The 21,695-nt window shown below is 32.2% G+C and overlaps 1 protein-coding gene across 4 annotated transcripts in view; it reads right to left on the bottom strand.

Moving 5' to 3' along the window:
* Positions 1-21,695, bottom strand: part of Ctnna3 (catenin alpha 3) — a 1,561,788-nt gene that overhangs the window by 193,893 nt on the left and 1,346,200 nt on the right. The gene's annotated exons all lie outside the window — the stretch shown is intronic.

The following is a 21,695-nucleotide window of genomic DNA, read 5'->3' as shown; positions in this document are numbered from 1 at the left end:
GTACTGGGGATTAAATTCAGGACCTTGTGCTTACAAGGCAGGTGGAGGCACCACTGAGTGAAATCCCTAGGCATTCGTTTTACTTATATTCTTTCACTTAATGTTTGAAACTTTATTATATTAATTTTATTTTACAGACACTATAATCCACTTTGAATAGTATTCAAATAGTTGACCAATGATATTACAGTTGTTGCAATCTATACTTTCAAAGAAAAACTGTTTTTATTTATCAAATCTTTGCATTTTGTTGAGAAACAGCAAACAAAAATAGGTTAATACATACTTTAATGATGTATTCATTTAATGGTCCAAAGTTTGACTTATAAAATTAGTGGACAGTGTTCAAATATTTAGACCTTTACATGCTAATTTCTCTAAATAAAAGAAATTAATCTCCACTTTTTCATGATTTCAAGTTTCTGTAGTAACTGGCCAGGAAAGCCCAAATTCCTCTGATCAGATTGTTTCCTTTGGTGCTGAATGAGTTTCTCCTACTGCCGGAATGAAGGGAATTCAATGATCTGACCGATCAGCAATGAAATATCTGACACAATTTCCTGAGTTTCAACTTAGATTTATGACTGTACACTTAGAGATATCATGATGCAGAAATGTTGGGCAAGAAATAAAACTATATTTTCTCCTTTCTTACTTCAGTGGAACACAATTTCCATTTATTCTTACTGTATTTCCTCACACAATGTGTTCTTCACACCCAAGGCCATAAATTTGGAAATGTTTATAGGCAAGACTACCACAGATGCCATTTATACCTTGCTGGCACTCTGTCCCAGCTCCTGAGAACCACTTGTATCTCTTATGAATGGCTCACAACCATGCACTGGTCTGGATTTTCTTCTGTAAAATAAAAGGCTCTTCTTTGACTACAGTAATCTCAATGACTCTAAAATGAAAATATTTATGAAAGTTCAAGGGTCCCCAACCCTGGCTTTCCAGGTTTTATAGATCAATGTTAAATTTAATAGTGAGGAATTGCCATTCTTTGTACATTTCTATAAAAATATTAATTTAAAATATTTCTTATATTATAACAAATAAAATTGTCAAGCTGAGAACATGGGCAAAAACACTGCACAACTCTGAGTAGATCCCAGCTGCAACTCAGTCTGCAGGTTGTAGGTAGAAATCCAGTTTGAGCACTGTCTGAGATGATGTTTGTGTCAATAAAAAGGATGGAATACCCTGGGTGGGACTCTGGTAAAGGGAATATGTCTTTTTTCTGCTCTTCTTTGTCCCCGTAATTCTGTACAGGCACTAGGAGATCACTCAGGTATGCTGTATGGGGGCTTCATTAATTCTGAAAGTTGTTTCGCTAATGAATATAGGTGGGCTCTTCCCATTACATACTTCCTGTCTGAGATTGTTGTTGCATATCTATCCTTAAAGCAACCTTACAGCTTTGGTGTAAGGCAAGAACCAAAATTCTAGCTAAATCATTGCCACCAAACACAAAGAAAGCTTAGAAGTCCTAAAAAGAAACATCATGTCACCTTCAGATTTTCACACCAAAAGCAGAGAGCTAGAGGAAGTGCAGTTTTATTTAGTTAAGCCTCCTCCTTCAAGTTCCTTCCAGAGAAGTACATTGAGGACCAATGTAATGCCATCTTTGGAGCATAGAAACTCTAAGGAAGGTAATTTTTAAAGACACATTTTAAGAGTTTAAACAAGCCAACAAATAAAGCAAAGGGAAAAAAAAAGGTAATTTAGTCTTCTGATATTTAAAAAATACTCAGAATAATCCATGAAAAAAAGACAGAGAACACAGAGACCATGAACTCTATACGTTGTTCTTTTTAATGATTTAGGTGCACCTGTAATATAATTTGGTACTGGGAAAGGGTTTCCTCTGACTTCATGTATTTGTTTTTTCCTGGAAGTAAAACTATCCATTGATTTTTTTTCGGTCATTGATGAACAACGTGCTTGGGTATTTCCTCAGGAACAGTCTGTTCCACTCTGCAAATGGCACACTCTAGTTTAAAAGGCAATGCAAACAAACCATTTTTAAAAATTCCTATGTAAGAAAGTGTCAGTTTATAATCTTAAACAATTATAAAAGAGTAAACCTGACTTTCAATCTCTCAGGTAGTTTACGGACAGAATCTTCTCTCATAATTTATGCTTCCTTTCTTTTTATTATTTAAGAGATTCTTTTTTCCTCTATTGTTTGTGATGGTAGTTTAGTAGAAGCAAGAGATAAGGGAGATGAAAACTTAAGACCACTTAGAAATTTTTCAGGGAAAACTTTTAATTGTACTAAATTTTGCCAAAAAGTAATAAGTTTGCATAAAAATTTAGGAATTGGTTATATGAAAAATTCACATTTAATTTATATTAAAGAATGCAAAAGGCAGCAAAGGAAGGACTCCTGACTATTAAGGTTAAAATGAAAAAAATTACTCTCAGAATGTTAAACTAAAAAAGCAATACATAAATGCTAACATCAGAGATATAGGAAATCTTCAATTATAGAGAAAAATCTCAGACTTAAGATCAATTTAGCTAAGTTTGACTCATACGTGACTAAAGGTTTTTTAGGGCTGAGGTGTAGGAATTATAGATCAAATTTTTATTATTTACTCTAATATTCCTCCAGTGGGTTGATTATGAAACTCCTAAAAATATTTATTTATTTGGAAGTGATAAAGCATTCAAATCAAATATTGAGCACAGGAGAAATCAACTTAAAATTGAACTTAGGGTATCATTAAGAAAACAAAAACTATGCTGGGGATTTAGCTCAGTAGCCTGCCTTGCAAGTGCAAGGACCTGAGTTCAATCCCCGATATCAAAACAAAAAAACAAAAACTGTGTTTATTCCCACTGAAGTAACTGCTTAGCAATTGATAGTAATGTGTATTTTGAGCCAGGTATGTCCTTGTGGGGAAGGTGGATGTACTATTGTTAGTAAAGATGATAGAATTAGTAAAATCTATGCATAATCAACTGCTATTTTTTCTTTTATTTCATTGTAATGACATTTAAACCTGGAGTACAAAGTGGTGGTATAATTTATGAACACAATGCAGAATAATAAAAGTTAATTGCGTCACTTCCAATAGTTATCATTTCAGTGGTGAGGTTCTTAACATTTACTCTTAGCAAGTTTGAAATATATGATGCACTACTATTAACTATATTCACCACGCTGTACAATTGAGCTTAAAAAATCTTTCTAATTGAGATTTTTATATCCTTTGACCATCATATTCACAAACCTGCAATCTCCAGACTCTGTAAACTTTATTCTACTGTTTGCTTCTGTGAGATCAACTGCTTTAAATTTTATATGTTAATGAAAACACAATGATTATCTTTCTGTGACTACTAATTTCATTTGGCAAACTGTTCTCTATTTCTATTCATGTAGTCAAAATAGTAAAAGTAACCATTTTAAGGGATGGATAGTATTTCATAAATATATAAAATATCTTTTCTTTATCCATTCATCTTTTGACGGATATTTAGGTTACTTCTATAACTTGGCTATTGTGACTAGTGCCTCAACAGGCATGGGAGTTCACCCCTTCTGCAACTGATTTTGAAAATTTTGTGTAAGCACTCCCAAATGGGATTTGTTTCATATAGTAATTTTATTTTTAAATTTTGAGAAACTTTCTCAGAATTTTCCATAATGTCTAGGAAATTTATATTCCAGTCAAGATTGTATAAGTATTCCTTTTTCTTCACATAAACTTCTCTTTGCAATATTTTTTATGCTCACTAAACAATCATTCTATGTAATTTTCCTATGTGTGGAAGACAGGAAAAAACTAATGAGAATTTGTATGTCTTTTTTGCTGGTTTCATTTATTATAAACCAAATTATAAGATTGTGTTTTATATATTTTTTCAAATCAGTTTACTTAACATGATGTAGTATTTTGCTAAGTAGTCTCCAATACCAGTGAATAAATTAAGATTTTTTTTCCCTAAACAAACAAAATGTTGTCTCTTGAGGAAATTTCAACTGTATAACTTTCCTGTTGACAATGTTATTGAAATGTCCAGTGACTTTCTTTAGTTTTCTTTAAAATTCACCATAACAACTGTTATTTTTAACAATAGAGTACACTGAACATCTTGTTCACTTAATAGTTTAGATATTTAGCTCTCTGTATGACACCTCATGGTGATTAAACCTGTGTCAATTTTAACAATTGTAATCTATATAATCTAACATCTCCTAGAAAGGTATCAGTTCATTAAACTATTAAGACTGGGAAAAAACATGAATTATTCTATACCAATCATTGGCAGAGAATTTATTACATTTTGGGAACATTCATGAGTTCATAGTAAAATTGTGCAGAAGATAGAGACATTTCTCATACATCCTTTCATGTATAAATATCCTCCTCTATGATCAACATCACCCTCAGAGAGGCATCCTTGTTAAAAGCGACAGACCTATACTGACACTCTATTATATCCCAAAGTCTAGTTTGTACTAGTGTTCACTCTGGATGATGTACATTCTATAGGCATGCACAAATTTATAATGACATATATCTTCCCTTAAAGAATCCTACAGAATTATTTCACTACTCCAAATAGCCTATGCAGGCTGCTTATACAGCCATTTCACAAGCACTGCCAGTCACCAACCTTCTTATCACTTCTATAGTTTTGCCTTTTTCCAGAAGGAAATATTATTTTAACTTTTGTCTATCTGGCTTCATGGCTTGTAGAATTTAGCTTTTAGCTTTTAGATATTCTACATATTCGAGACATTTTACTTATCCATTCACCTACTGAAGGACATTTTGATTTTTCCCAAGTTTTAGCAAGTATGAGCACAGCTGCATATAAATACCTATGTGTCGTTTTTGGGAGAGTATTACTTTTCAGTGCCTTGGGGTATCGGGGAACACAACTGAAAAGTATGTTCAGTTTTATAAGAGACCAAACTTTCTTCCAAAGTTGTTGTAACATTTAGCATTCCCATTAGCAATGAATGAGAGCTGTTGCACATTCTGATGATCATTTGGTGATGTCAGTTTTATAATAGGCATGGTGCTTTGATTTCAATATAACTTGTGATAAGGTTGTGGTGTATCTTTCCATATGCTTACTTGCCTTCTGTATGTATTATTTGGTGAGTTGTCCGCTAAGGTTGTTGACTAATTTAAAATCAGATTATTTTGTGTTCTTAAGGTTGACTTTATATAATTTGGTAACAGCCCTTTGTCAGACATGTTATTTGCAAAGATTTTTTTCCCTATATCTGGTTCTCTCTTTACTCTTCACAGCACTTTTTGCAAAGTACAAATGTGAAATATTTGTGAGACATCAATTCTTATTTTTTACTAATTTATTCTTGTTGTTTTATTTATGATATCACAACTAGACCTTCAGTCAGCTAGATTCTTTTTTTAGGTTATCTTCTAGAAATTTTGTAGATTTGAATTTACACTTAAATGTAGAACTATTATCCATTTCAGTTAATTGTGTGAAAGATTAAGGCAGATATCCAGATTATTTTTCTTTCTTTCTTTTTTTGCATGTAGATGCCCAGGTTTACCAACGATTATACCTTTGCTCTTTTGTATCAATTGACTATGTGGGCTGATTTCTGAGCTATAAATTCAAGGCAGGCCTGGATTAGATTGTCTCAAAGTGAAACATTAAAAGGGTGGGAACATGCATCAGTGGCAGCATGTGTGAGGCTCTATTTCTAGTACTCTATGAAAAAATACCCTGAAATCACTCATACTTTTGGATCTATTTTAATAAGTAATAGATATATATATATATTACATTTTTTCAGGATAACAAATTTTGTTAAACAATTTCACAATTGAATTTGATAGTATATTCAGTGATATATTGAACTAGGGAAAAATGAACACAAGTATAAACTGTTTTCTGAATTAAAATATATTAAAAAAGAATATTGCATTCTCAGGTGGTTTAATTGCTTAAATAGCTTGCTTTTCTGGAAGTAGAATCACTAATAACAAACACAAGATATTTGGCTAAATTTTATCACTATTTTAAAAGGAAAAAATTCTTTTCATTTTCCCACCTGTGAGATTCATGTTTTCTTTTTATGCGTTTTTTAAATTTATTGTTTTTATGGTCTCCTTTTTGGGGAGAAATTTCTACTAGTAGTGTCTACAGAATTAAACAAATGCAGAAAATAATACCAACAAATTAGTGTTATGCATTATTGGCAGACCTCTAATGCTTCTAATGTCTTTGAAATGTATCCTTTTCTATGATTTCATGGTTGTTGAGCTATTTCTACAATGACACAGAAAGAGGTTCGTGTTGTAGCTGAACAGATACTGCTTAAATCATTGTTCAAAACTGTCTCTACTTTTTCTGAATACAATCCCTGTATGAAGCTGTGCAATTTATTTGGTGGATTTTGAGAAAATGATTTGAAATTTTAAAATGAATTGCGTCAAAATACTCAGAGTAGCCAAAACAATGTAGCATAAGAATTTAAATATTCATCTTGAGGGCTGGGGATTTAGTTCAATGGTGCCGCCTCCTGCCTTGAAAGCACAAGGTCTTGAGTTTGATACCCAGGATCAAAAAATACTCATCTTGAGACTTACTATAAAGTTATAAAGAAAATAAGGCTTTGGCAAAACAATATTCAAATATATCAATGGAATAGAACAGAGCTCAGAATTGTGACCCTACATTGCTTAGCCTTACAAGAAAGATTACACATATTTGCCACCACAGTTAGTGATTTTGGAGAATTTAAAGCTTCACATCAAAGGATTGAGCAAAAGTGGCTGAAATAAACAAGGTAGAATTTTTTGTTGCTACAATAATAGTTTTTAAATTTTTTTCAGAAGGGTATATTCCCCATAACATTTGAAAGAATTTTTTTTCTGAAAAAGTGAAATGGGTCTCAAGAAAAATAAAAAAACTTGTGGCACTGATAGAGTAAAACTGCCACTTTTCATCTTGGTAGTTAAATATATCATCTCTCTGTCTATTAAGAACAGTATTTCTGTCACAAATCTTTTTTCTACTTCTAATTAATTAAGCAAAGCTAAAATGTTTAAAGAAACTACAAATCAAATTTAATTTAAATGACTATAATAACTTAAACAGAGACAAATGGAATGATTTTCTTATGCTTCATTACCTCTCCTAATTCCTTTTAAAATATTTCCATAGGAGAATTTCTGAGTATGGCAAAGGAGGGGTTGACCACTGGGACCCCAATTAAGCTGCTAGAATAATACCTTACCCCAAGTGGTTCCAGGGCCTATTCTTTCCATTAATTCCATTCCTACTGTCACCTCAACCAGACTAATTTTTTCTAATCTGATTTACTGAGGGCTTTAAACCACATGTCATTCCAAACGTAGAGGTATAATCTTGATTTGGCTATTTAATTAAAACTATGGCTATATTGTAAATTCATAACTCAAACATGGTTTTTAAATATCTCTTATAGTATGTTCTAATGATCATATTTCTCCTTGTCCACAGGATGAAAACACATACAAAATAATTCTATATCCTGATATAATCCTATATTTTATTAAAATGATTAATTTTTAGAATTTCATCACTTCACTGAATTTCATTGCATTTCTTGATTTCCTTCCTTAATACAATATCTCTAAAAATTTTCCTACAGTTTCTACATAGAACTGAGAGAAAAAATGGCATTTATCAACATTAGGCTACATAAAGTTTAAAAGTTGATACAAGATTGCACAAATGTTTGTTTTCATATTTATACAAGAAAATAATTTTCAGAGATAGTTATATTTCAGTTAGGTGAATATATTTATTTATTGTTTATTTCATGGTTTTATCTTTTCCTCAAGTTCAACATTTTAGGAGACACTATTGAATTCTAAAATTATGTTAGTAATTTAGTAATCTGTGTGAATTTTAGCCTGGAGAAAAAATGTTTGTATTACTGATAGGTGAGATTTTAATTTAATTTTTAATAGGCCATTCAAAGACTTCAGTAGTTGAAAGTACATCGCATGAGGTACACATGGGCCTCACTCCATCTTTCAAATCTGCCCCAATAACTCCCCAACACACACACACACACACACACACACACACACACACACACATTTTTAGGAAGCCTTATCTGTTAGTTCCTTTTTCCAGTATATATTTCAGGAAAAAGCAGATATAATTTTTTTTCAAATTTCTCATCCAAAAATCAGTATACCTTGTATCTATATACATCTTTCTCGTCTTTGTTCACTTAATGATCCACTATTGTGGACATTCTGTATCAGTAACTAGATACCTTTCTCATTCCCAAACTTGGACTTCACACTGTTCGGTATTTACTATTGGTTACCAGGAGTAAAAAGAATGATCTTCTGGCATTCTTCCTGAATTACAACCATGTGTTATGCACCAATCTACAAGCTATAAGTTCTGTTATGTAACTCCAGTGCCCTTTTTTTTTTCTTCAGAGGCTTTGTGCCACACAAAGAAAGGAATGCATATTAGCACCAGTTCACCCAAAGGTAAATTAGGAAGGAACAGAGAAAGTCTAGAGATACAGAAGTGGTAGAGGCATATGACTCTAAGCCATCGTTATGTCTGCTTTCGCCAGGTCATAGCGATATTGCACACATCACTGAAAGGGATCCAAGAAAGACAACCTTGCCCTCAGATACTACCCATACTACGTAGAAGAAGGCACCAGTTCGCTAAGTAAGCATGTAATGATGCGACCTTCCTCGGTGAGGAAATAGTCTCAATGAAAGAGGTAACCTTCTGTTTTCAATGCGTGATACTAGGAAATTTTTTTCACTAACACTAACATAATCTGCTGAGCCATGTCTTACTGGTAATCTACCAAAAGGGAGAAGGTAATAAATATCTAGGATCATCTGAATTTGTCTTTCTTCACTAAGTTCTACGTAGAAATGGAGAGGGCTGGGGATTTAGCTCAGTGGTGCCACGGCCTTGTCCTTTCTCTTACTCCATAGAGTATAAACAGCATGATAGGAACTTTCTCCTTCAATCCATTTGCTCTGTGTACCTGTATATCAGGCCACTCATTGTAGAAAAACTGCTTTAGGTTTCCTTCATTCTTTGTAAAGGTTACATAATATCCTACCAACCATCCTACGGCAATTCCGACTTTGCCTTTTGAAGGATGTTTAGCTTATTTCCACTTTTATTTTTGTCATCGTTTTGCTAGTGCACTGAATTCTGGGGAAAATATCTCTATGTAGTGCTTTTTGATATTTGTAAGATATGCTCATAAAAGAATTTTAGGTTGAATTTTAATTTGAATAGGAATTGATAATTTATATTCTATCATAATATACATTCCCATATACTCAGTCATGCTGGATGGCATCACTGTTCTTGAACATTTTTATTCACTTAAAGGTTGAAACAAGACCACATTCCTTTATTCTTATGTTTCTGTATGTAAATGAGATTGAAACTCATCTTTATTGTCAAAATATTATTCTTTCTTTATAATTTACCTACTGTGATAAATTGCTTGCTTTTATTAGTATTTTTAGTTCTTAATACATCCAGAACATTCATGTCTCATCATTTACACTAAAAGTATTTTTTCAATCAGAATTTTGTTCGCTAATTACAAAATATACTAGGTATATTATAATGCAGTAAAATGAGCCTAATATTTACTCAGATATCAATATTACTGGCTCCTTAGTCTTACACTGTACATCCTCCAGAACTGTAAAATATAATTGCTACTATTTTTAAGTCATCCAATTTAACATATTGTAACAGTAATGGACTAAGATACATAGAGTGACAGATTTTTAGGCACACACCTACAAAATACATATATAATCATTTAATATGAGATCAAAATTAGCATATATCACTTAGATTTTAATCATTTATAGATATTAAATAGATAAATAGCTGGCCTTTTGTTTTTGATTTTCATGTAAATAATTAAGTCAGTTATATCTATTACTAATTAACCTATTGACAGGAAAAAATGTTTTGGAAATCATTATGTAATCATATCTTTCTCTTTTAACTTGTTTTCCTAGATTATACCATTAGTTCTACCTAATATAAAAAAATTGTTCTACTTCTGGAATAAAGTATACTGGAGTACAAATATATTCCCATTAAACAGTTAAATTTTATGTACACTATAATGTTGACATTTTAAATCAGAGCTAAAACTGTTTTATCATTTTCATTATTGTACAAATCTACCGGGTTATTAATATTGTTATAAAATAAATTCAGATAATTATTATCTCATGATCTTGTAACTCAATAAAACGTATTCATCTCTAATGATAAATAAATTTTAAGCCATAAAAATTGCACTTTTTATTTATTTATAGTGGCAAAACTTTGTTTTTCAAACCTTGATAAGAACTTTTTATTCATGTTTTCTAAATTTTAGGTTATACTAGAAAAACATTTAGTAATCTTTCTAATCCACAATATAATTTATTTGACTTGTTTCCTTTTAATATATTTACTAAATTACATCTATCATGAGAGGGAGGAGAGAGAGAGAGGGTCTAAAATAAAAAAAACAAGATATGTTATATACATGTACCAACTCTGAACAAAAAAATGTAACTTATGCATAGCAAACATGCACTAATAAAAACATTTTAAATTTATTTTACTTCCATTTCTTTAAGTTGGTTTTTCTACTGTCTTTACTATAGTTTTGCTTAGTTTTGATGTAAATTCTTAAGATAGAAGCTTATCTTAATACTTTTACAAAGGCATATGATTATAATACCATATAATTTATTATTATAAGTATACGCTAATTTTCATAATGCAGTTGTACAGTCACCAGCACAATTGCTAACCCCTATTCCAGATAAACACTGATTTGCTTTCCTCATTGTAAATACATCTGTGTTTCCTAAATAGCCCATATACAATCATACAATATTTAGTATTTGGGGTCTGGATTCTTTCAATTAGCATGATTTGTGATTGATCCATGTTGTAGAATGTATCAGAATTAGGTTTTTAATCTATCTTATTTTTTATATAAAGTAAGAGTCTAAATTTATTAGTGTAAATTTATGCAAATTATACCAGTATCATTTTTGAAAAACATAAAAAACCTTTCTTCATTGCACTAACGTATATTTTTGGCACATTTGTCAAATTCACTGGATTTTTAAGTGTGCAGTTTATTTCCAGATCTTCAATTCTCAGTTTATATCTGAAAAATAAAAATTCCCATGCTTTGTAGTTCATCAAACTGAACACAATTTCTCCATTCTTCGGTATTTCTCTAACATAATTAGCCACAAAAATTGTAATTTATAGAATATTCATTTGGGATTTCATGTTTAATAACTTCAAGTGTTGAGATTAGAGCTTGTAAGCAAAACGCTTTTGTATTTTTCCAATTAAAAGTTATATTTAAGAGGTCTAACTTATTATTTTAATAAAGTATGAATATTTATTTGGCTATTTTCAAAAATTATGGTTAGTGTTTAAAAACTTTTAATCTGCATCTTCTCTGCATTTTTTCAAGTAACATAGTATGTAAATTGCCAGTCAATTTGAATGTAGATTGATATGTAGATCTTAATGCAAATTTTATATAATTATTTAAATTATTGTTAAATAACAATATATTTGTCTTATTGAATACATTGTACAGCCTTAGTTTACACTGTGTGAAAAATTGCACATAAGTTTTTTCTAACACATTTTTATATGTGTAGAGGAATTAAGAATCAAAGATAAAAATACTAATTTCATCCTTAGGAATGAGCCTGTACTTTCAGAGTTATTTCTTCTCAAGAGCTTCAGATTATTATTAGATCCTAATTGAGATGTTTGCATTTCTATTGTGAAGTATAATCTGTACTTAATAAAATTTTAATTCAGTTATAAAACTAGCTTATTGAGTAAGCATAGATTATTTTCTTTAGTAGATGTCAATAACTATTTCTACATGTGGTGATACAAATGTGAACATGTCACCTTCACTTACATAAATATGAACTCAGTCTAGTAGCAGAAATAGACAAGAAATGAATGTATTCTAATTTAAGATGACAAGTAGTTAAATTGAAGTTTGTATAAAATATATGGAACAATTCATGAGGGAACGATTACTTCTATTTTGGGGAAGGTGTGATAGGAAAATGGAAATACATGAAGTTTTCACAGGGAAGGTCACCTGTGACATGGCCTGTAGGGACTTTCTAAAAAGAGAAAGGGAAAAATGTAACTAAAGAATGATAATAGCTGTGCTGCTACCAGAAGTTATAACCACGTGTAGAACCTTCATATGATTTTGAGGATATTTGCTTCTGATGCCTTTGAGTTTTAATGTTACCTTTCATATGTGGTATGAAATAAAAAATACAAACTCAAAACTTTCTTAACAAATGAGAGACATGGCACGCACTTAATAAGAATGAATTCCTTGCATTTGTATATTACATTAAAAGATAGAGTATCTCCTGAAAATATCTGGTTATAAAAAATATATCTACTTTCTTCTTTTCTCCATCCACTGAAGGGAAACAACTCAGAGCAGAGGTTTATCTCTAAGGGTGACATCAGTCACTTCATCAATCACTTAAAATTTCTTCATATTAAAGTTTGAGTTAAACTACTCAAGAGTAAAAGCATTAATCAATTCCTAGTCACTTTCCACACATTTTTGTTCTTTTAAAAATTACTTTGAATCGTAATAATCTAAGCAGAAATTATAATCATCCAATTCATACTAATATTGAAATATACAGATTGAATTCTGTACAAGTACAGTTTATGTTACAACATTTTCATCAAGGAGCTTAAGGAGTCCTATAAATCATTATTTCAGATAATCTTAAAACCCAGCACATACAAGTCATATTATATCTATTCTTATACTTCCTTTTATAACTGTGAAAAATTATCTTTACATAGTTGGCACAGAATTATTTCATCTGCTGTAAAAGAAGGAAAAATAAGTACCATTTGAAGGCATTCCACTGACTAAAATATTAAGAAAAAATAATAATTTCAAGAAAATAAATTGTGAATAACCAGAATTTTAAGCATGAAACTTAGCACTTAGTAAAGTTTAAAGTATTTGTAAAATTACCAGAAAATAGAAATGAACTCACAGAAAATAGATATATTAGTTGTGATGAAAGACTATGAAAAAGAAAACAATTGAGTAAACAGCTTATTAGTTTAATTATATTTGAAAAACAAAGTCAATAGGTAGATAGATAGATGAAGCTACTGACCATTAGACAGACAGATGGACAGACAGAGAGGCAGATACTTAAGGGCACCAAAAGAAAAAATAATGAAAACAAATAGTACTTTAACACAAGGTATACACATTTTCACATATAATTTAACAAAAGGAGGAAAAGTAACAATAGGTGGAGTCTGGATCCATTGTACCAGAATGTGTTATGCAAAGGGTGATAAAAATATATGTGTTTCTATTAAGAAAATACTACAGTAAAAGATACACTGCCATTCTCTCCATTACTTCAAACACATTATCATATTTTTGGCCACTTTCTGAAGCACTTCTAGAAGTACTCTTTTGCATCTTAAATTGTGTTGTAATGGCTGCCTCAGTGTCACAAGTTGATTCAAAACATTACCTTTTATGACCATTATGACTTTGCAGAATACCCAGAAATTGCTTGATGCCAATTCCAGTGAATAAGGTTTTTTGATAATATTTTTTGAGTCTTCCCTTGCATTGGATGGCAGACAGCAACAACATTCACTAAGATTTTGATTATGCCTCATAAAAACATTCATTAGGGAACTTTCAAACTGCTTCAGAAAGTGCCAAAAAGGATGGGATGAGTGTGTTGAATTGCCTTTGGTCAGTTTTCAGAACCGTCTTTCTTAACCTCAAATATGTATGATCTCTATTGGTTCCTTTCTGGTATTGTTTTTGGTACGAGGGATCGAACTTGGATCCTTCCGCTTACGAAGCAGGTGGCAGAACCACTGAGCTAGATCCCGGGCCCTCCTTTCTGGTATTTAATCTTTGATTAAATATTTTTATTTGCAATATAGAAAACAGCCTTCAGATTTGGCTTTAAATGACTATCAGTTCTCAAGTCATCCTCTAAACAATATTAGTTTACTCTAGATTTAAACAATAAGCTCTCTGTACTTTGAGATGCTACAGGTACTCCTTATTTTCTAATACTTCCAGATATTCATATGAGAATCCATTATTTCCTTTCTTGATTTCAAAAATTAAATCACCAAGACACTTCAGAAAATATACAGATTGAGACAGCCTGCTCTATTCTCATACCAGGAAATAAGAGAAATGCCTATAACTAAGTAAAACTAAACTCACAAATGAAATGATCAAAAACAAATCCAACTATGTTCCTATTCTATGGGTAAACATGGTGTTGCATTTCTGTGGAAAAAAGAGGGTCACAGTAATAAATTGTAATAAGTCAAATAGGTCAACTAGCTACTTCAATGAAAAACTCACATAGATTCTGTTATTGTCTTGATCCACCCACACAAAAATATTTTATGTTTGGAGGTGGTGTCTGCTTAGAGAGGATGAGTCATTGGAGACATGTTCTAGAAAGATGAATTCTTGTCCCACAGTCTTCCTTTCTCTCACACTCTGCTTTTTTGCCACCACGAATGAGCAGTTTTCTCTGCCAGCCCGCCCCCTCAACTGCCCCACGTTATTTCTGCCTTGGAGAGAGCCAAGTTACAACTGAACCTATTGAAAAGGCCAAACAAATCTCTCGTTCTTTAAGATGTAAGTGCTTGGTATTTTGTTTTAGTGATGGAAAAGTATCTAAAACAGATTTCATAGAGGTGAGATTGTTGTGACTGTAACAGTGTGATTTAGAAGCCTTTGGAACTGGTTTGTGGGAAGATTTTGGAAAGCTTTTCTAGAATGCTGTCAACAAAGTCTGATAGATGATTCTGGTTGAATCTCAAAAGGCCACAATCCTAATAGGAATGCAGACAATAAAAGCCAGGCTAGGAGGCTTCAGTTAGGAATAAGTGCACCAATAGCAATTGGAATAGAGGTGACATGTACTATACTCTGGCAAAACCTTTGCCTACCTTTTACCAATGTCCTGTAATTTGTAAGTGGCTGAAATTATGAGGAATCAACCACTTAATATGATGGAGAAAATTTCAAAACATCCCAATGATTAGGCTGTGGCACAGATATTTCTGGCTGCTTTCAGTCAGATGTATAGCGAGAATCAAGACCAAAAATTAAGATCTGAATAATTTGAAAATTTTTGTTAGTAGCCAAAAAAGAAAGTCCTATAAAGCCAGTCTGAGGAAACTCTGGTTGCTGAAAAGATTGGCATTACGAAGAAGCCAAATACTCTGCATCAGGCCTACAGAAAAGATGCCTTGAAGGCATCTCAGAAATCAGCAAGACCCCACCCATCACAGGCTCAAAAGTGCAAAACTAAACATTTCTCTCTCAGTGAGGCTGTTGTTTGTGTACAAGAAGGCTATTGATTTTTGAGTGTTCACCTTGTATCCAGCTACTCTGCTAAAGCTGTCAATTAAGTCTAGAAGTCTTTTGGTGGAGTTTTTGGGTCTTCAAGGTAAAGTATTATATCGTCAGCAAATAATGACAGTTTAACTTCTTCCTTTCCTATCTTTGTTGCTTTAATTTCTTTCTCTTGTCTAATTGCTATGGCTGATGTTTCCAGAACTATATCAAGGAGGAGTGGTGATAGTGGCATCCTTGTCTTGCTCCTGATTGTAATGTGAAGGTTTTCAATTTTGGGCCATTTAATATGGTGTTGGCTGTTTTTTTTTCATAGATAGCCTTTATTAAGTTGAGATATAGACCATCTATTCGAATTTTTTGCAGGGTTTTTATCATGAATGGGTGTTGAATTTTGTCAAATGCTTTTTCTGCATCTACTGAGAGGATCATATGGTTTTGTCCTTGACTTTATTAACATAGTGTATTACATTTATTGACTTACAAATGTTGAACCATCCTTGCATCCCTGGAATAAATCCAACTTGGTAAGGATGTATGATCTTCTTGATGATCCTCTGTATTCTGTTTGCTAGTATCTTATTAAGGCTTTTTGCATCTATATTCATTAAGGAGATAGGCCTGTAGTTCTCTTTTTTAGTTGCATCTTTCCCTGGTTTGGGAATCAAAGTGATACTTGGTTCCAGGAATGAATTTGGAAGTATAGCTTCCCTTTCCATTTCATTGAAAAGTTTGCAGAGTAATGGCAGTAGTTCTTCTCTAAATGTCTTGTAAAATTCAGCAGTGAATCCATCAGGACGTGAGCTTTTCTTTGTTGGTAAATTTTTAATTACATTTTCAATTTCACTGATTGTAATTGGGATGTTTAAAATTTTTTTATCTTCTTTGTTCAACTTTGGTAATTCATAAGTATCTATAATAGTACATAAGATCCTAATGACATAATTGACAATGTGAAATAGGAAGAAAAGGGCTAAAGGTATAGGAAAACTGGGAAGGGTAGGGGAAAGGTAATAAGGGAAAAGAAAAAAGTATGAGAAAATGAAAAAATGGAAATAAAATGTTTGTAAATGGGGAGGGGAGGAGGGGGCGAAGGGAGGGCAGGGACAAGGGGAAAAAATGAGAACCAAGATCTGTCATGTAAAGGTACAAGATCCCAATAATGAATGTAACTGTACTGTATTCCTAAAATGTACCAATAAACTCAATTAAAAAAGAAAGAAGAGAGCCTTTGGTTCTCTGCTAGAGAAGAGCTGCCTAGAAAAGATATAAGATTTAACATTTGGTCTTGTTATGGTCCCTTTCCCTTTTATCCCCGTTTCTCCATTTGGAATACTTATCTTAACCATTGTATATTACAAATATTTAACTTTTGATTTCTTACTCTTACACTGACTCACAGATAACAGCTTGCTTTCATTCCTAAAGAAGACTTTGGACTTGGAATTTTCAGCCATTCTAAAACTGCTAGGATTTTGGCAACTCTTAAGTATGGACTAAAGATATTTTGCATATTGAGATGGAGATAAGCCATTTGAGGACCAGGGCCAGAATATGGATGGTTAGATCTAAAATGTCTCAGGGCTGGGGCTCTGTTGGAAAGAGTAGCTTATTGAGGTTACTGAGGTTATTGATGGCATGATTTGAAAATGTGTGTTCTTATAGCCAGCTCTGCTTTTCTCTCATTCTGCTTCTTGACTGTCAGAGGATGAGCAGCTGTCTTCCAGGTCCTTCCACCATGCCACTGGGGTTTTGGAGCCAGCTAACTTGTGACAGAACCCACTAGAATGTATAAACCAAACAAGCCTCATACCATTTAAGTTGTGGGTGTCAGGTATTTTATCCAGCAATAGAAAAGTGATTGTTATTTCACATTACATGTAAAAGTTAATTCCATAAATACTGAATGTGAAAAACAAAATAATAAAACTTGCAAAAATAAACCTTAGATAATATTTTCATAACTGACACAAATAAGCTGATACTGTGAACTACATAAAAATTAAAAATTAATGTTATCAAAATCATTCCTAATGGAGTGAACCAACACAGTAGGAAAAGTTTGCTAGGCTATATAAAGAACTGCCACAAATCTGTATGAAAAAAATGACACAATAGAAAAATAGGCAAAAGACCCTTCATAAAAGAATATATCAAAATGGCCCAAACAACATATTTCAAGAAGGCTTTAAGTTCATTAGTTATCAAAAAACAAATTAAAGTAATGAGATACCATAATATCTTCATTATAATAAGAAATAAAATAGAACCTTTCAAGTGGCAATGAAATTTGAAGAATTGGTATTCTAGTGTGGCAAGGGTTGACATATAAAATGATGTAGACATTTTGGAAACCAATTTTATTATCTATGCAAAAGCTAAATATATACATCCCTATGGCCCAGCAAATTTAAATTTGGAGGAAGATATTCAACAGAAATATATGCATATAATCATCCTAAGGCATGTATTGGAATTTTCACAGCAGCACTAGTTGTAGCATCCTAAAATCCAATCTTGCACAAGTCTTCATCAATATTTTCATACGTAAATAAAGTATGGTATATTTTACAATGTCATAAAAAGAATGGACAAGCTATAGAACAATATGGTTGAATCCACAGACTTACATTTGAGCAAAATAAGCCATAAGACAAAAGAAAATATACAAACACCAAGATTCTGCCTCATTTTCTTGTATATGGAAATCTGATAAAAAGTTATTAGCATCCTACTACTGACAGAATGATAAAGCAGTACATGAAAATTTACTATAGCAGTGCACTAGTCTGCCTAAAGTTACTTATGTGGACCAAACTAGAGATATATGGATTACTGAGGAAATGCTGATGTGTCTTCTATGCACTACTAAAGATTAGGGCTTAGAAATGTTACACTACCAATGACATCATCCTATGGTTGAGTAAATTCTTGTGCCACCAAAACCCACACCATTTACACTGCTTATTTATTTCAGTCATAAAGGAGTTGTGTGCTACCGGTGCGAATAGGAATGTTTTGGTAGTAAAATGTCTGAAACCTGTGTCGTAGTAGAGAGGTATTTGACCTACAAAGCACGTTTGCATGTGTCTGCAGCCCCAGGAGAATGATCATGCCTATAAAACAGTTATCAGGGGATTTATGATGCCATAAAGCAAAGAAATAAAACTTGTAAACATTAAAGCATGGTTTTCCCCCCGAAGTCATTCTCTTAAATTTTTTACCACTTCTTATAAAGGATGAGAAAAAAAAAGATATCCAAAATTGTGAAATTATAAGATTTGTATGTAACACAGTATTAAACTTCAGATATACCTAGGAACTTTAGTTCAATGAATATTTCTCTAAATGAAGGTGAAAATATAATTATATAATCTATTTATATAAAAGTACTTTTTCAATTAGGAAATAGAATTTCAACCTTTAAAGTGGCTTGGGTAATCAAGAACATATGAAACATTCATAAAGGGTTCAGGAGGTACAAAAACCTTTTTTCAACTAATAGTCAATATGACACTATAATAAAACTAAAAGATATTTTTAAGACAAATGCTTCTTAATCTGTGCACTATCAATATGTCTTACTTTCAATAATAACTAAATATAATTTCTATATTACAGTATTCATTTATCTTTATACATGTAAAAATATAAAAATATTTTTTTCAGTGCCAGGTATTGTTCTAAATCATGTATAAGTACTTACTTCTTTAACCCTTATCATAGCACCGTAAGCTTACTATTTCCCATTGCAATTATTCAGATGAAAATATTGAGACATAAAAGTTTATTAAGAAAACTTTTCAAAGTCACAAAAATTGTAGCATCCAGATTTTAAAATAGGCATTATATTGCTGACTTCTATACTGTGCTGCCTCTTTTCATGGCTAGTGCTAACATAAGCCTTCTATAGTTTAGAAATCATGTCAAGGGAGCAATAAAAGTAGCTCACATTTAAGTAATGATATGGAAAAAGGCATATTTCATTTGACATATTTACCTAGGTTTTATTAAAATCTTTATACTTGGAATAATAAAAAAACTGCTAAATTTTAAAATTCATTTATAATGTGGTGTATTTCACTCTAGAGATTAGTAGGAAAGTTTTTGGAAATGAGACTAACCAACTTTGTGAAATGAGAGTAAAAGCATAAATTTTATTTTGTATCTTCTCAAAGATAGGTCCTAATTTTGTCAGAAGTGTTGACTAAAAAGCTTTACTTGATATTTATTTAATTTAAAAACATTTATCAAGGTATATTTATTTTCCATAAATAAAGATAGTAATCCTTACTCCTTCTGCTAAGTACAAGTAAAAACCTTGCGTACTACATGGAAATATCAAAAGACTCTGAAAGAATTTATGAAGACTGGCCAGGTATCTTGAGACCCAGGAAAGAGCATGGTGGTGATTACCTGGATCTACATTCTACCTTATATTTTCAGACTTGTTGATGAAGAAGCTTACAACTGGCATAAAAGCCTAGTAAATGTTCACATAAAGTTAACATGAGGGTCTTTGTGATATTTAAAATGTTGTGTCTTAACTTTATCAATGTAAGTGTCCCAGCAATAATATTGGACTGTAGTTTCACAAGACACTGCCACAAGAGGAAAGAGTAAAGAATGTATAAAGCTTACATGTATTGTGTCTTAAATTTGCATGTGAATCTAAAAATTTTAAAGTTAATTAAAAATATTTATTGAATACCTGTTATGTTGCAAGTACAAAACTGTGAACAAAATAAAGACCAAATCTTTAAGAAGTTTGTAATCCAAACAAACAAAAAACACAATCTAAAAATCAATCTAATGGAGACAAAAGACCTCTACACTGAAAATTTCAGCACTCTGAAAAAAAAAGTGATAAAAGATGATATAAGAAGATGGAAAGATATCCCGTGCTCCTGGGTAGGAAGAATCAACATAGTGAAAATGGCTATACTTCCAAAATACAGATTCAAAGCAATCCCTATTGAAATCCCAACAGAATATTTCACAGAACTTGAGAAAACAATCCAAAAATTCATTTGGAACCAGAAGAAACTTAAAATAGCAAAAACCATTCAAGGCAACAAAGACATGGCAGGGGGTATCACAATTCCCAAACTGGAACTATACTACAAAGCCACTGTGATGAGAACAGGATGGTACTGACTAAGAAACAGACCCAAGGATCAATGGAATACATTAGAAGATGCAGAAACTATACCAGACATACTCAACTACCTCATCTTTGACAAAAGAGCCAACCATCCCCACTGGAGGAAAGATAGCCTCTTTAACAAAGCATGCTGGAAAACTAGCTTTCACCATGTTAAAAATGCACTAAACTAAAATCCAAGTGGAATAAAGATCTATGTATCAAAATAAAAACACTAAACTTACTGGAAAGTAAATTAGGTCGAACTCTTGAAGATATTGGCATAGCAAAACACATTATGAACAAATCTTCAGCAGCATGAGAACTTGCACAAAGAATAAACAGCTGGGGTCTCATTGTATTAAAAATTTTTTGCAGTGCAAGAGAAATTACCAACAGAGCTAAGAGAAAGCCTACAATGTGGGAAAAAATGTTTACCAGCTGCTCTTCAGACAAAGGACTACTAACTAGAATATGTAAAGAACTAAAAAACATCAGATCCCTGAAATATAAAGATCCAACTAAAAAATTGGCATATAAAGTGAGCAGACATTTCTCAGACAAAGAAGTAAAAGGAGCAAATAAATATATGAAAAAAAAATTTAACATCACTGGTCGTTTGAGAGATGCAGATGAAAACAACACTGAGATTCCACCTCACCCCACAAAGAATGGCTGCTATCAAGAAATCAACCATAACAAATGCTGGTGGTGCTGTGGGGAGAAAGGAACCCTTATCCATTGTTGGTGGGAGTGCTAGACTGGTGCAACCACTGTGTAAGTCAATATGGAGATACCTCAGAGAACTAGGATTAGAGGCCCCATTTGACCCAGCTATTCCTCTGCTGGGAATCTTTCCAAAAGAATTAAAAGAATCATACCACAGCAATATATGCTCACCCATGTTTATAGCGGAACACTTCATAATAGCTAAAACTTGGAAACAACCCAAATGTCCTTCAGCTGGGGACTGGATAAAGAAGATGTGTTTTTTTCTATAAAATGGAGTACTACTTATCCATAAAGAATGAGAAACTAGAAACATTTATAGCTAAATGGATGTACCTTGAGGCTATACTCTTAAGTGGAATA

This window comes from Fukomys damarensis, unplaced genomic scaffold (genome assembly GCF_012274545.1).
Source record: "Fukomys damarensis isolate Sample0158 unplaced genomic scaffold, DMR_v1.0_HiC HiC_scaffold_20, whole genome shotgun sequence".
In the NCBI taxonomy this organism is placed as follows: Eukaryota; Metazoa; Chordata; class Mammalia; order Rodentia; family Bathyergidae; genus Fukomys; species Fukomys damarensis.
The sequence above is the reverse complement of the archived record's forward strand: the minus strand, read 5'-3'. Positions and strand labels throughout refer to the sequence as shown.